Source organism: Clytia hemisphaerica, unplaced genomic scaffold (genome assembly GCF_902728285.1).
Source record: "Clytia hemisphaerica strain Z4C2 unplaced genomic scaffold, Clytia hemisphaerica genome assembly, whole genome shotgun sequence".
NCBI lineage: Eukaryota > Metazoa > Cnidaria > Hydrozoa > Leptothecata > Clytiidae > Clytia > Clytia hemisphaerica.
Window position 1 is genome coordinate 138,866 of NW_027104254.1, and position 12,995 is coordinate 151,860.

At 32.7% G+C, this 12,995-nt stretch overlaps 1 pseudogene; it reads left to right on the top strand.

Annotated features, from left to right (window-relative positions):
* The first annotated feature begins 5,817 nt into the window (after nt 1-5,817).
* Nucleotides 5,818-7,818, top strand: LOC136816569 (E3 ubiquitin-protein ligase TRIM56-like; annotated as a pseudogene).
* Nucleotides 7,819-12,995: the final 5,177 nt, after the last annotated feature.

The window sequence follows — 12,995 nt, forward strand, 5'->3', positions numbered from 1 at the left end:
CTCCAACATCGGCATCTTCACCCTCAATATTTGGATATCATCAAACAACAATTCAACGCCTTTACACTGTAAATTTCGCTTATGGGCAGACATTGTTGAGCTAGAAATATGTATTGTGTGACAACTGTCTTTTACATGGTATACAACATGGTTCGAACCCCCCCCCTTTCTTAATGGGGAATGACACTTTCCGAAAAAATGAAGAAGGGGGATCAGAAATTTTCATGAAAAAGGGGGGATAGAAAGGAAGGGGATAGTTTAAGAAGGGGGAAGGGGGCTTACATATTATATTGTAGATTATTTTCAAGCACTGTTATTAAATTTGGTCTTCATGAAAGGAAGTTTTTTTTAGTGTAGTGTGAGTCAAAAAGAAGAAAGAAGTTTATTATTTCGCTTTCTCTCTCTAAAGAAACTTCACATAAATTTGCTAGCTATTTTTGTCCAAAATCCTACGCATTTTTAAAGGTTGAGGGATGCCAACAGGGGGAACATTTATAAAGGGGGACCCTTTTCAGCACTATGTACAAGCGAAATTCCAAGCCCACTGGCCGTTTTCTGATCTACAAATTGAGTTTTAGCTGGTTGCCTCCGCCATCGGACCTCTTAAAGTTTTATTGATGATGTAAATAATTAAAAAAAGCTCTAAGATAAAAAGAATGGAGCTTATCTTTGTTATAGAGGGAATATACACGCTTTTTTATAAAAACAATTTAATTTTGGATCAGGCTAGGCTGTTCTTCAGTTTTTGAAATTTTAAGGCTTAAATGTTCTGGCGATGTTGTTCTTAATAAGGATTTAAAAACTGTTAGAATCTGTTAAGATTCGGTACTTATAGTAATTTCTGAAATCTGAGGCTCAGATTGTTCTTAATTCTTAGGTTTTAGGCAATTTTCAGCCTCACGTTCTTATAAAGTTTATCTTATAAAGAACTCGTATAGTTTTTGACTGATTCAGTCTATTGTTTACAACGCTGTCTGCACCCCAAAATGTAGGTTAACCCCAAAATTTAAGTTTCCAGTTTGGCGTTCTCTACAATTCTTTATATGTTTTTGAGCGGTCGAATAAACTCTTTTAATTGATAGCGTTTAAGAGTGTGTGATTGCCAAAAATCATGAATATTAATATATATAATAGAAAGTTATGAATGAAAAACCTACATTTTGGGGTGCAGTGACATTTCTCTTATAAAACTTATAATTATCTAATAAAATAGAAATCAATTTTTTGGACCTTCCTAGCTGCAGATTGCGTATTAGCAATGTTCAAAACATGACCAGTCCAGCTTTTGATTTTTGCTGTTTCTCATTTTTCTTCCTTTTCTATTTCCATTCTATAATTATCATAAGTTAGGTCCAATATTAATGGTGCTATTATTGTTTATAAGAACAAACTATATAAGAACATGAGGCTTCGATGGCAAAATTATTTAAAATATTGTAAGAACATTAAAGCTTTGTGGACTCTAAAACACCAAGTTCTTAGGAAGTGCACGAAAAAAATCAAAATGGTACCAAAGTAAGAATATTCTAAGAAAATTTTTATAGGCTTAAAAGTTAAAAAGTTAAGAACATCCAAAGGCTTTAAAAGTTTTGGATCTTCTTGTAAAAAACATGTAGTTTTTTTGACTTGCACAACCCACGAGTTACGAATGGGAACTTTAAGGATTCGATGTAAGTAGATTTAAAGTTAGTATAGAATTGTATTTCTTAAGTGTAAGGTTCAAAAGTTATTTTTCTATTATATGTAATTTTGCAAATGAGAAAAAGCACTAATTTTTTATGATTTGTAAATTTTGATTATTAAGAATTTTCTATAGTCACTACAACTTATTTCTTATCAAATATATGATTTTGTCAATTGAAAAACTAAAAAATCGAGAAAAAATGGAAATTATTATAATCTGATGTTTGCATTTGTAGGGTGTTGTAAGTAGTAAAGTAAATGAAAATAAGCAATGTCTACAATAAAGTACCGAAAATGGATCATTTATAATGAACGTTTGTTTTTATAAAATCGTTAAAAGTATTCGTAAAAAATATTCGTTGAAAAGATAATTTTGAGTGAAATAATTTCAGGATAAAATTGTTCTCTAAAATTCAAAAACATGAAGATGAAGATGAAGATTTTCTTCTGCATCAAAATCTTTTCGTTACTTTTTTTGAAATTTTGAGAAATGCTGATTTATTTTGAAATTAATAAAAAAGTTTTTCTATCTTTTTCTATCTTCCTATACAGCAGATCGTCCATTTTTAGCGATTTATCGCCGATTTGGACCGTAGAGTTTGATCGCTTTATCATGGGTTTAAAGATTTTTTTGACTTTTTTTTCAATATAATGCGTTATATACTCTTTTGCTGGGGTTTGGGTTGTCCTTATCAAATTATGAGTATAAATGTTAAATGAAGTCGTTCATAATTTTTGATCTGCCAATTTTAAATTCAGTCAAAAACTAAGAACTTAATAACTCGACTTTGGAAAAGAGTTTTTTAGAAGTTTTGCTCAGGATCAATGAAGGAATCTACAACAAAAAATATAAAACCTTTAAGATTTAGCAAATCCAGGATTAAGCCTCATATTGTTCCTATAAAAGAAAGAGAGCTTGCCTCAAAGTAGGCTTGAAACTGTCACCTATTTTTTTCTTATATTTATTTTTCAATAAATTTTACAGGCAAAAAAAAATCAAAAGCAAAGAAATGGCAGAGCAAGGAATATTCCCTGTCTTTCGATATACTGGTGGCAGTGTGAACACTATACTCAAAGAGTTAGCAGTATACTCTGGTATACTCGATAAATGGCTTGCGTAAATGTAATGAAGCTCAATCGTTCTATAGTAAAGATTACAAGAGTAACTTTTGTTTTCGACCCCTTGCATTTGCCACCAATCACAAGTGAAAAATACCCCGTTCATTTGCCAGGATGTGCCTGACTGAACTACTAACTAACAAACAATTCTTGATCTACAAGTGGGAATATCTAACCAAACTACGTTTATAGCTTAAATGCTCCAACTTGATTTTTTTAATAATGAACTATACTGTATAGATGAACCCATAGTCTGTGGCCAGATCAGAAAATTATTATTTTTCACCCGGTTGGTTTCCAGAAACTCTACATTTTTTTATTTTTGCCTGACAGCAAAATTTTTCTACATTTTTTAAATGCATGTGGAAGAAAATGTCAAGTTAAAGACAAACATCTTCCACATTTTAAACGCACAGGGGAAAAAATGTCCAAGTTCACAGCAAAAACTTCCACGTTTTAAAGCACGTGAAAGAAAATGTCCAAATTCACAGCAAAAATTTCCACGTTTTAAACGCATGTGGAAGAAAATATCCAAATTCACAACCAAAAGTTTTCCACGTTTTCTCAAAGGCTGTCCATGCAGTCACTCAGACAGCAAATTATGTGGAATCTGTCGTGAAGGAAAATTGTGATGATCTGAAGATGATTAGTGACATATGTCCAAACAGATGGATAAAGTCGTCCAAGAATATAATCTTGCTGAACCTTTATCGTTTACTCAACAACCGCTCGAATACTATTATGGGGAATCAGACCAGCATATCTTCTGCAGAAATCCCGATGTGATCAGATTTTCTGTAAATCATCGAATGCCACGAGTGTCACGTAAAAGTTATCAGAGTTTATTTGCGCAAAAGCCAACTTCACTGGCTTTCCATATGGAAAGCAAGAAAGGGGGATAGTTTAAGAAGGGGTTAGTCTAAGAAGGGGGCTTACACATATATTGTAGATTATTTTCAAGCATTGTTATGAAATTTGGTCTTCATGAAAGGAAGTTTTCTGTTAGTGTAGTCTGAGTCAGAAAGAAGAAAGAAGTTTATTATTTCGCTTTCTCTCTAAAGAAACTTCACATAAATTTGTTACCTATTTTTGTCCAAAATCCTTGGGATAGACATTTTTAAAGGTTGGGGGATGCCAAGAAGGGGGAATATTTGTAAAGTGGGACCCTTTTCAGCACTATGTACAAGCAAAACTCCAAGCCCACTGACCGTTTTCTGATATACAAATTGAGTTTTAGCTGGTTGCCACCGCAATTTTTTTAAACCTCTACCATCAAACCTCTCGTTAAAGGTTTATTGATGATGTAAATAATTAAAATGCAACAAAAAATGTTCTAAGATAAAAAGAATGGAACTTATCTTTGATTATAGAGGGAATATACACGCTTTTTTATAAGAACAATTTAATTTTGGATCAGGCTAGGCTGTTCTTCATTTTTTGAAATTTTAAGGCTTAAAATGTTCTTGCGATGTTGTTCTTAATAAGGGTTTAAAAACTGTTAGAATCTGTTAAAATCGGTACTTATAGTAATTTCTGAAATCTGAGGCTCAGATTGTTCTTAATTCTTAGGTTTTGGGCAATTTTCAGCCTCGCATTCTTATAAATTTTATCTTATAAAGAACTTGTATAGCTTTTGACTGATTCAGTCTATTGTTTACAACACTGTATGCACCCCAAAATGTAGGTGAACCCCAAAATGTAGGTTTCCAGTTTGGCGTTCTCTACAATTCTTTATATGTTTTTGAGCGGTCGAATAAACTCTTTTAATTGATAGCGTATAAGAGTGTGTGATTGCCAAAAATCATAAATATTAGTATATTTATTAGAAAGTTATGAATGAAAAACCTACATTTTGGGGTGCAGTGACATTTCTCTTATAAAACTTAGAATTATCTAATAAAATAGAAATCAACTTTTGGACCTTCCTAAGTGCAGATTTTCGTTGGATGTTTTCCTTAAATTTTCCTTGTTTTTTTTCACATAAAAACATTATTAATATCAACCATATTTTAATTGTCAAAAAAACTGAATTTTGAAGCCTGAACTTTCTAAAAATCTACGGAATAGATGAAGGGCATAGGAAAAATAGGTTTTCTTGAATTTCTCGAGCTGTACTTTATATTTTTTCATGAAATTGTGGACACTGATGCAAAATGGCAATATCTAAAATGTGACAGAGCCCGATTTTCAATAAACATACTTTTCCGGCCGAAAATGCTGGAAAACTGTTTTTTTTTGGCATTTTCTCGAGATTTCATAATTAGTTTTTTCTGAATTTTTGCAAAAAAAAAAAGCGTATTAGCAATTTGTTGTTGTTTTTTTTATCCTGTTTTTATTACCACAATTCATATTCTATCATCATTTTATTTACACCAATCCAAACTAATCTTATAAACTGTAAATGTATGCTTCGCCAATCCTGTAGAATTATAAGAAAAACATAAATTTTTAAGGGAAAATTTTTCCTATCAAAGTTACTAGGTTATAAACATGAATTTTTTGAATTTTTCTATAACATGAGATTTATTTAGCACAGGCGGCCTATGGATATATTTTTCAAGCGTCTTTTTTTAATTCTGGCATTTGAAGTACAATAATTTTCGGACAACAATTTTCTTATGAACAATTAATTTTTATAAACTTTAAATTTAATTTTTTAATAACGAAAATCTTACAATTAAACTGAAAATAACTATGCTCAGTACTTGTTTATTATTATTTCATTGTTTTGTTGTTTTGTTTGGGGTTTCAAAAGATTAATGAATTTGAAAGATGCATGAGAGTTACAAAGTTACTTTTATGGTCGTATCAACCCTTATTATTATAACCCTACCGGTATTGAGTCATTGTTTCAATGCTGTCAAGAATTTAATGAATATTTGCTTTACACATTTTGTGAAATTTACGTTGAAAAACTCTGCAAAATTGTCACTTTTTCTCGCAAATTCTAAAATGTAAGTGTCCATTGATAATAGTTAATTAAAAGTATTCGTCTTTTATTATTCTTTTAGATAAAAAGTGGAAAATACGAAACTATAAAATGAAAAAGTAAATAACATAATACTATCAGCTGCTTCCAATAAATAATCCTGAACTGTCACTAGAATGGCTGGTGTGGAAGTTGGACAAGAGTTGGAATGTTGCGTTTGTTTGGATCAATTTGTAAAACCAAAGCTTTTGGATTGTATGCACACTTTATGTGAGGGATGTATCGACAAACTGATTCAGAGTGGAACTGTGAAATGCCCTGAATGTCGAGAAGAAACCAAGGTTTGTTTCAATATTTTACTGATCTTACTGAATATTACTTTTAACTGCTTTTACCGCTTCTCTAAGATCAATCATAAAACATCACTGGTGTCTGTGATCGATACAGTGCAGTCAGAATAATACACCTATCAACCTTAAACAGCAAGGTCATTAGGGACTGGTAATAAATTTACAGAAAATTATTCTTTTTCAACACTTTGCATTTTCAAGCGATATCTTCAAACGAAAGCAGCACAGAAGCTTATTCTAGCAAAAACTTTATTCTCGCTGAGGGAATCTTTGCGGTGGAGCGCAAACAATTTCTAGCTGTTCCTGCGTTTGAATTGAGCCATTCGCTTATAGATTGACATCAAAATGATGATATAAAAATTATAAAAGATGTGCACATAGAAGGTGTCGTCAGTGTTTTTTTGAGCTCTATGTTTAAGCGATTGAAATAACAACCAATAGATTTAAATAGACTAATTAAGAAAATTGCTTCTAGACAGGACAATTAGTATAAATCACTAAGGATCAGTACTCTTACTACTACTGTAACTTTGCAATTTTTATAAGTCTCCTCTCAAGCTTGCCGCGTCGCTTAACTGTTTATAGATGTATATAGATTACTTATATATGTTATAGGTCCCTAATGGTGCAGCTGAGCTATCTACCAATTATATTGCACAAAATATTATCGAAAAAGTGAAAATGCTGCAAAGAAAGGCCCATTCTGTCAAGATTGTGTCGCCGAGTCTCCTGCTTCAAACCATTGCGAAACTTGTGTTTTGAGTTTATGTAAAAAATGCACTGAATATCATCAGAGTTGTGTTCGCTTTGTTGGTCATAAAATTATTGACATACAAAATGTCACGAAAAAAATTTCTAGTCCGAAGCGTTACTGTCCGAAACATAATGAGCTGTTGAAATATTTTTGTAAGCAATGCAAGGTTGTCGTATGTAATGATTGTTGTATGATAAGTGCACAACATAAAAATCATGATATTACATTGGTGTCGGAAGCTATCGACACAGCCAAAGAAGAATTAAATCAAAAGCTCAAGAAGATGAGTGAGAGTGAGTTAACAATGGTTCAATGCCTTGGAAAAGTCAAAGAAATTCACCAAAAAGTTGCTGCAGAAGAGGAAAACAATGCTAATATGATCAAACAAGCTTTTGATGAAATAAGAGTTGTTCTTGCCAAGAAGGAAGAAGAACTGGTGAAACAGCTTCCAACAATTAAAGCAGACGAAAAGGAGAAGCTTAAATTTGACAGATTTTCAACAGCAACCAGCAAAGTTTCCCAATCTGTACAATACGTTGAATCTATCCTGAATGAAAATTGTGATGATCTAGATATCATATGTGATCTCACAAAACAATTGGATGAAATCTGCAAGGAATACAGTTTGAATGGTACGTTTATTGTATCTTCTACACCTCTACCTTTATATTTGCAACTGAAAGGAAAATCAACGAACCCACCTCTTCTGATCCTCAAGAGTAAGGCAATGTTAACACTGTATCATAAAAATGCGCTCTCAGGAAGTTCGCTGGGCTTTGATATGGGCTTCGAAAAGCATTCACTCAATCCTAGAAGGGATGCATTGATAATGATATCTGAGCAAATAGGAACCTTTTCATTATCATAATATTTTGTGTAACCAGTATTGGATGATAATTATAAACAAAATAACTAAAACAATGATACATACATAATCATATATCACTTATATTTTGAATAATTTTTGTTTTATAGCATTTTGATATCGTATATTTTATAAATATTTGTTGTTGTTTTTTTATCCTGTTTTTATTGGCACGATTGATATTCTACCATTATTTTATTTACACCAATCCGAAATAATCTTAAAAACTGTAAATTTATGCTTCGCCAATCCTGTAGAATTATAGGAGGATAAAAATCATACATTTTTAAGGTAAAATATGAATGAAATTTTTTCCTATCAAAGTTACTAGGTTATAAACATGAATTTTTTGAATTTTTCTATGACATGAGATTTATTTAGCACAGATGGCCTATGAATATATTTTTCAAGCGTCTTTTTTTAATTGTGGCATTTGAAATACAATAATTTTCGGACAAAAATTTGCTTATAAACAATTAATTTTTATAAACTTTAAATTTTATTTTTCAGTAACGAAAATCTTACAATTACACTGAAATTAACTATATGCTTATTACTATTCATTATTGTTTCATTGATTTTGTTGTTTTTTTTGGGGTACCAAAAGATTAATGAATTTGAGAGATGCATATGAGAGTTACAAAGTTACTTTTATGGTCGTATCAACCCTTATTATTATAACCCTACCGGTATTGAGTCATTGTTTCAATGCTGTCAAGAATTTAATGAATATTTGCTTTACACATTTTGTGAAATTTGCGTTGAAAAACTCTGCAAAATTGTCACTTTTTCTCGCAAATTCTAAAATGTAAGTGTCCATTGATAATAGTTAATGAAAAGTATTCGTCTTTTATTATTCTTTTAGATAAAAAGTGGAAAATACGAAAGTATAAAATGAAAAAGTAAATAACTTAATACTATCAGCTGCTTCCAATAAATAATCCTGAGCTGTCACCAGAATGGCTGGTGTGGAAGTTGGACAAGGGTTGGAATGTTGCGTTTGTTTGGATCAATTTGTAAAACCAAAGCTTTTGAATTGTATGCACACTTTATGTGAGGGATGCATCGACAAACTGATTCAGAGTAGAACTGTTAAATGCCCTGAATGTCGAGAAGAAACCAAGGTTTGTTTCAATATTTTACTGATCTTACTGAATATTACTTTTACTGCTTCTATGAGATCAATCAGAGAACATCACTGGTGTTTGTGATCGATACGGTACAGTCAGAACACACCTATCAATCATCCTTAAACAGTACAGTTTTAGAGGAGGCCCCCCAGTGGTTTGCGTGATGGCGTGATTGGGACTTTTTTCTTGCGTGATGGCGTGATTAGAGATTTTTTTTTGGCGTGATAGGGCAAAAATTTGAGGCGTGATGCGTGAGTTGGGCTATGTTTTGCAATTTTTTGCGTGATGACAAATTTTAGCGATTTTCTTAATGCGTGATGGAGAAAGTTTTTTTGCGTAATGGCGTGATTAGGGGTGCCGCTGGGGGGGCCTCTTAGAGGTAATAAATTCACAGGAAATTCTCATTTTCAAGCGATTTCTTCAAACGAAAGCAGCACAAAAGCTTATTCTACCCAAGACTATATTCCCGTTGAGGGAATCTATGCGGTGGAGCGCAAACAATTTCTAGCTGTTCCTGCGTTTGAATTGAGCCATTCGCCTATAGATTGACATAAAACAGATGATATAATTATAAAAGATGTGCACATAGAAGGTGTCGTCAGTGTTTTTTTTAGCTCTATGTTTAAGCGATTGAGATAACAACCAATAGATTTAAATAGACTAATTAAGAAGATTGCTTGACAGGACAATTAGTATGAATCACTAAGGATCAGTACTCTTACTACGACTGTAACTTTGCAATTTTGATAAGTCTCCTCTCAAGCTTGCTGCGTCGCTTAACTGTTTATAGATGTATATAGATTACTTATCTATTATCGTTTTTGTAATTTTTTTTTTTTTTTTTTTAATCTGACTGAAGACTGCCTGAAACTGCACTATCCCCTAGCTCCTGCACGAAACTCCGAGTATCGGAAAATAAACTAGTCTCTATTATTGACTGATAGATTACTTATCTATGTTATAGGTCCCTAATGGTGCAGCTGAGCTATCTACCAATTATATTGCACAAAATATTATCGAAAAAGTGAAAAATGCTGCAAAGAAAGGCCCTTTTTGTCAAGATTGTGTCGCCGAGTCTCCTGCTTCAAACCATTGCGAAACTTGTGTTTTGAATTTATGTCAAAGATGCACAAAGTACCATCAAGAGCATCAATTCAATGTCTTTTGATTTGAAATTGAAAAAATATATACATAAGCATAACCCTACCAGGGAAGCCTTGATTGCTAGACAGCTTAACGGTTTTATGCTAGCTTAGAGCGTTATTTTTTATGTTTTTCTTTTGTTTTTGGTTTTCACTAGGAAATTGTATTTTTATGGTAAACTTCTCAAATTCAGGAGAAGAAGTAGGCCCAAATAATTACGAATAATTACACAAAGTGATTTATTTTACAGATATTTCGACTGCTTCTGACCATTTTGGTCGACGTGTGCTAAAATCCACCAGTTTTGGATATGTTTTATATTTTATATGTTTTATTAAAATTTGATAAGAGTCTGTCCACCTAGCAATTGATTTGAAGTTTGACAACTGGGATCTTCTTGTCAAGCTGCAGTGCGGACCTCCCTCTATTCCCTCTCGCAACCTCCGCCGGCCACTCCCTCCGATGATAGCTAGCTATCGTATCTATTATAATTATTTTTATATATAATTCTTGATTTAACTTACTTGAAGCAAATATTGTGGCAAATGAACAAACTTGCACATTTTTATAATTTATAATTTTTGATTAAGATTTATAGGAGCATGTAATCAAAGATTTATGTAATTAAAGGGTAATGACAGGGTTGCATCAATAATACTCTCTTTAATTGGTTATAATAATCAATATTTTAGTACAGTTGATTTCTGTGATTCGATATTCAAGGGTCGAAGAATTTTCTTCGAATTAGAGAAAGATTCGAGTTACGCGAAGTATTCTATACTATTTTTTAGCTTAGGGGATCAATATTTTAGTTCGAATTAGAGAGAGTTGATCTATTGTTAAATAGAACAATCAACTAACGCAACATGCATTCTTTCCTTTTGATGAATCGTGAAAACCACATATAATTAATACCTCCAACTTATATGGTCAAATCTTCTTTCTTAATTAGTAGAAAAAAGTTTAAAGTAATTAAATCTTTATTGCTCGCCCAATTCATAAAGTAAGTATTATTGGCACCCAGTCCATTAGTTCACTCATCATCTTCTAGAAAAAAGTGCGTGTCTCGTGGTTTCTTTTTTTGTTTCACGGGACAAAAAGTGAGCGAAATACCCTAAAGACACGAAATTTAGTACGCTGATTTTGTCCCTGGGACAAAAGTGAGAGAAGCACAAAGGTTATTGAAAGAAAAATGGGGTGGAGACACGAAAAAGCGTTTCAGGTTGGTGAGATGGAGCATGTTGCATTGCACCAACGCGAAAAAAACTTCTCGTGTCCCCAAGTCTTTACTGTTTCGGGTTATTTTTACTATTTGAAATATTGGACCCTTTGGAGCCCTTTAGTGTACTACCTAAACTTAAATATTATTTTACTTTGATAGAAGATATTATCCACTTCCAGCCAAAAAGATTAGTTTTAGTACTACAGGGTGTCCCTAATTAAAGTATCGAGTCGAAACACAACTATGAGTAGAAAGTTTTATGTGCGTGTTCACAAAATTGTATTTTAAGCTCTCCCTCTTTTTTCTTTGTCATTACGATTAATTTATACGTTGTAACTACCTTTTGTAATAAGCCTGTGTGATGGAGAACGTTCTTATATTTTAGCGATAACACACACAAACTTTTCTACTCAATCGCATTTTCAAACTCGATACTTTAATTAGGGACACCCTGTATTTTGGTGAATTTGTTTTGCTCAATATACCTTTTTATAAATTACGTCACGAACATCACTTGTATCGTATTCAAACAATTTAAAAAAATCCATGGTGATCACATCCCTTGAGACATTAAATTATTTTTTTATGAATTGAAAAAGTAGCTGTAATAAAATCTGCTGGGAGTTAATCACCATGGCAATAATTTCAAAACGAGGCAAGTGATGTTCGTGACGAAATTTATGAAAAGGTCTATTGATCACGTGATTTAAAAATGTCCATCTTTATCAAAAGACCATAAAAATTAAATCAAAAGTCAAAAGGAATTCTGTTTTCCCATTCTTTCCACATTTTCTACCATGCACCGCATGCTGCAGGTACAGTAAACCAATATATGCGGTATGTAATCTTTATTGAAGCAGACTTCCTACTGTGATAATAATTTGGAAAAATTATGTTGTCAGTTCAGCTAATGCTCCCATCAAAAGCAAGGTTGAAAGTAGAATTGCTGGTCGAACGGTTTTAGCACTCCTGCAAACGGGAGACTTTTTAACACCATTGGCAAAATTCCTTATGTTTTTGTCCCCATTTATGAATAAGAACATTTCACTCCACAACTATCCAACAGGTCTTTCTAGACAATATATTTTCTATACCTATGAGTACTTTGATAAAAGAAGGAGATGTCCGACCGGAGTGAATTATAAGGATGAACTCAGAACCGCCTCATGTAATATAAATATGACTTTTTTTGATCCACTGAGCCCTTGCGACGCAAGTCCATTGCGAATGAACGAGGCCGCCCTTGCAAAGCCAAAGCACGGCATCTAGCCTTTTGGGCTTTATAAATATGTGGTTTGAGTCATTAAGTTGGCTTTCTAGTGCAGCTCTACTGTTGTGACAAAAGTGCCGGGATTCTCAAAGTAAGCGCAAGTGCATGTCAGAGCGAATGAGAACTATCGAACCATCTGATATCTGATAAAGTTTGTTTGTTTCTGTCAGCGAACACTTGTTGAAGAAACTTGGAAACTGTGAAAACCCAGGCAGACACGCAAAATATGCATCTCCTAATCAATTTAACATTATCAAAAACTATAGAGCGCTTTCGTAATAGATCTTATCAGAGTTTTTGATTTTTCTAAAAAAGTGATGCATTGTGGGACTGTTTCGGGAGTATTACAATAGAATTCCCTCGAGGAACTCCTAAGAGATTTTTATTGTAAAACTCCTGAGAAACAATCCCACGATGCATCGCTTTTTTAGAAAAAACAAAAACTCCGATAAGATCTATTATTTCATTTGGTCATTTTGTTAACCCTTTGAGTGCCAGGGTCCTTTTTTCTAAGTTTTTTTTAAAAAATC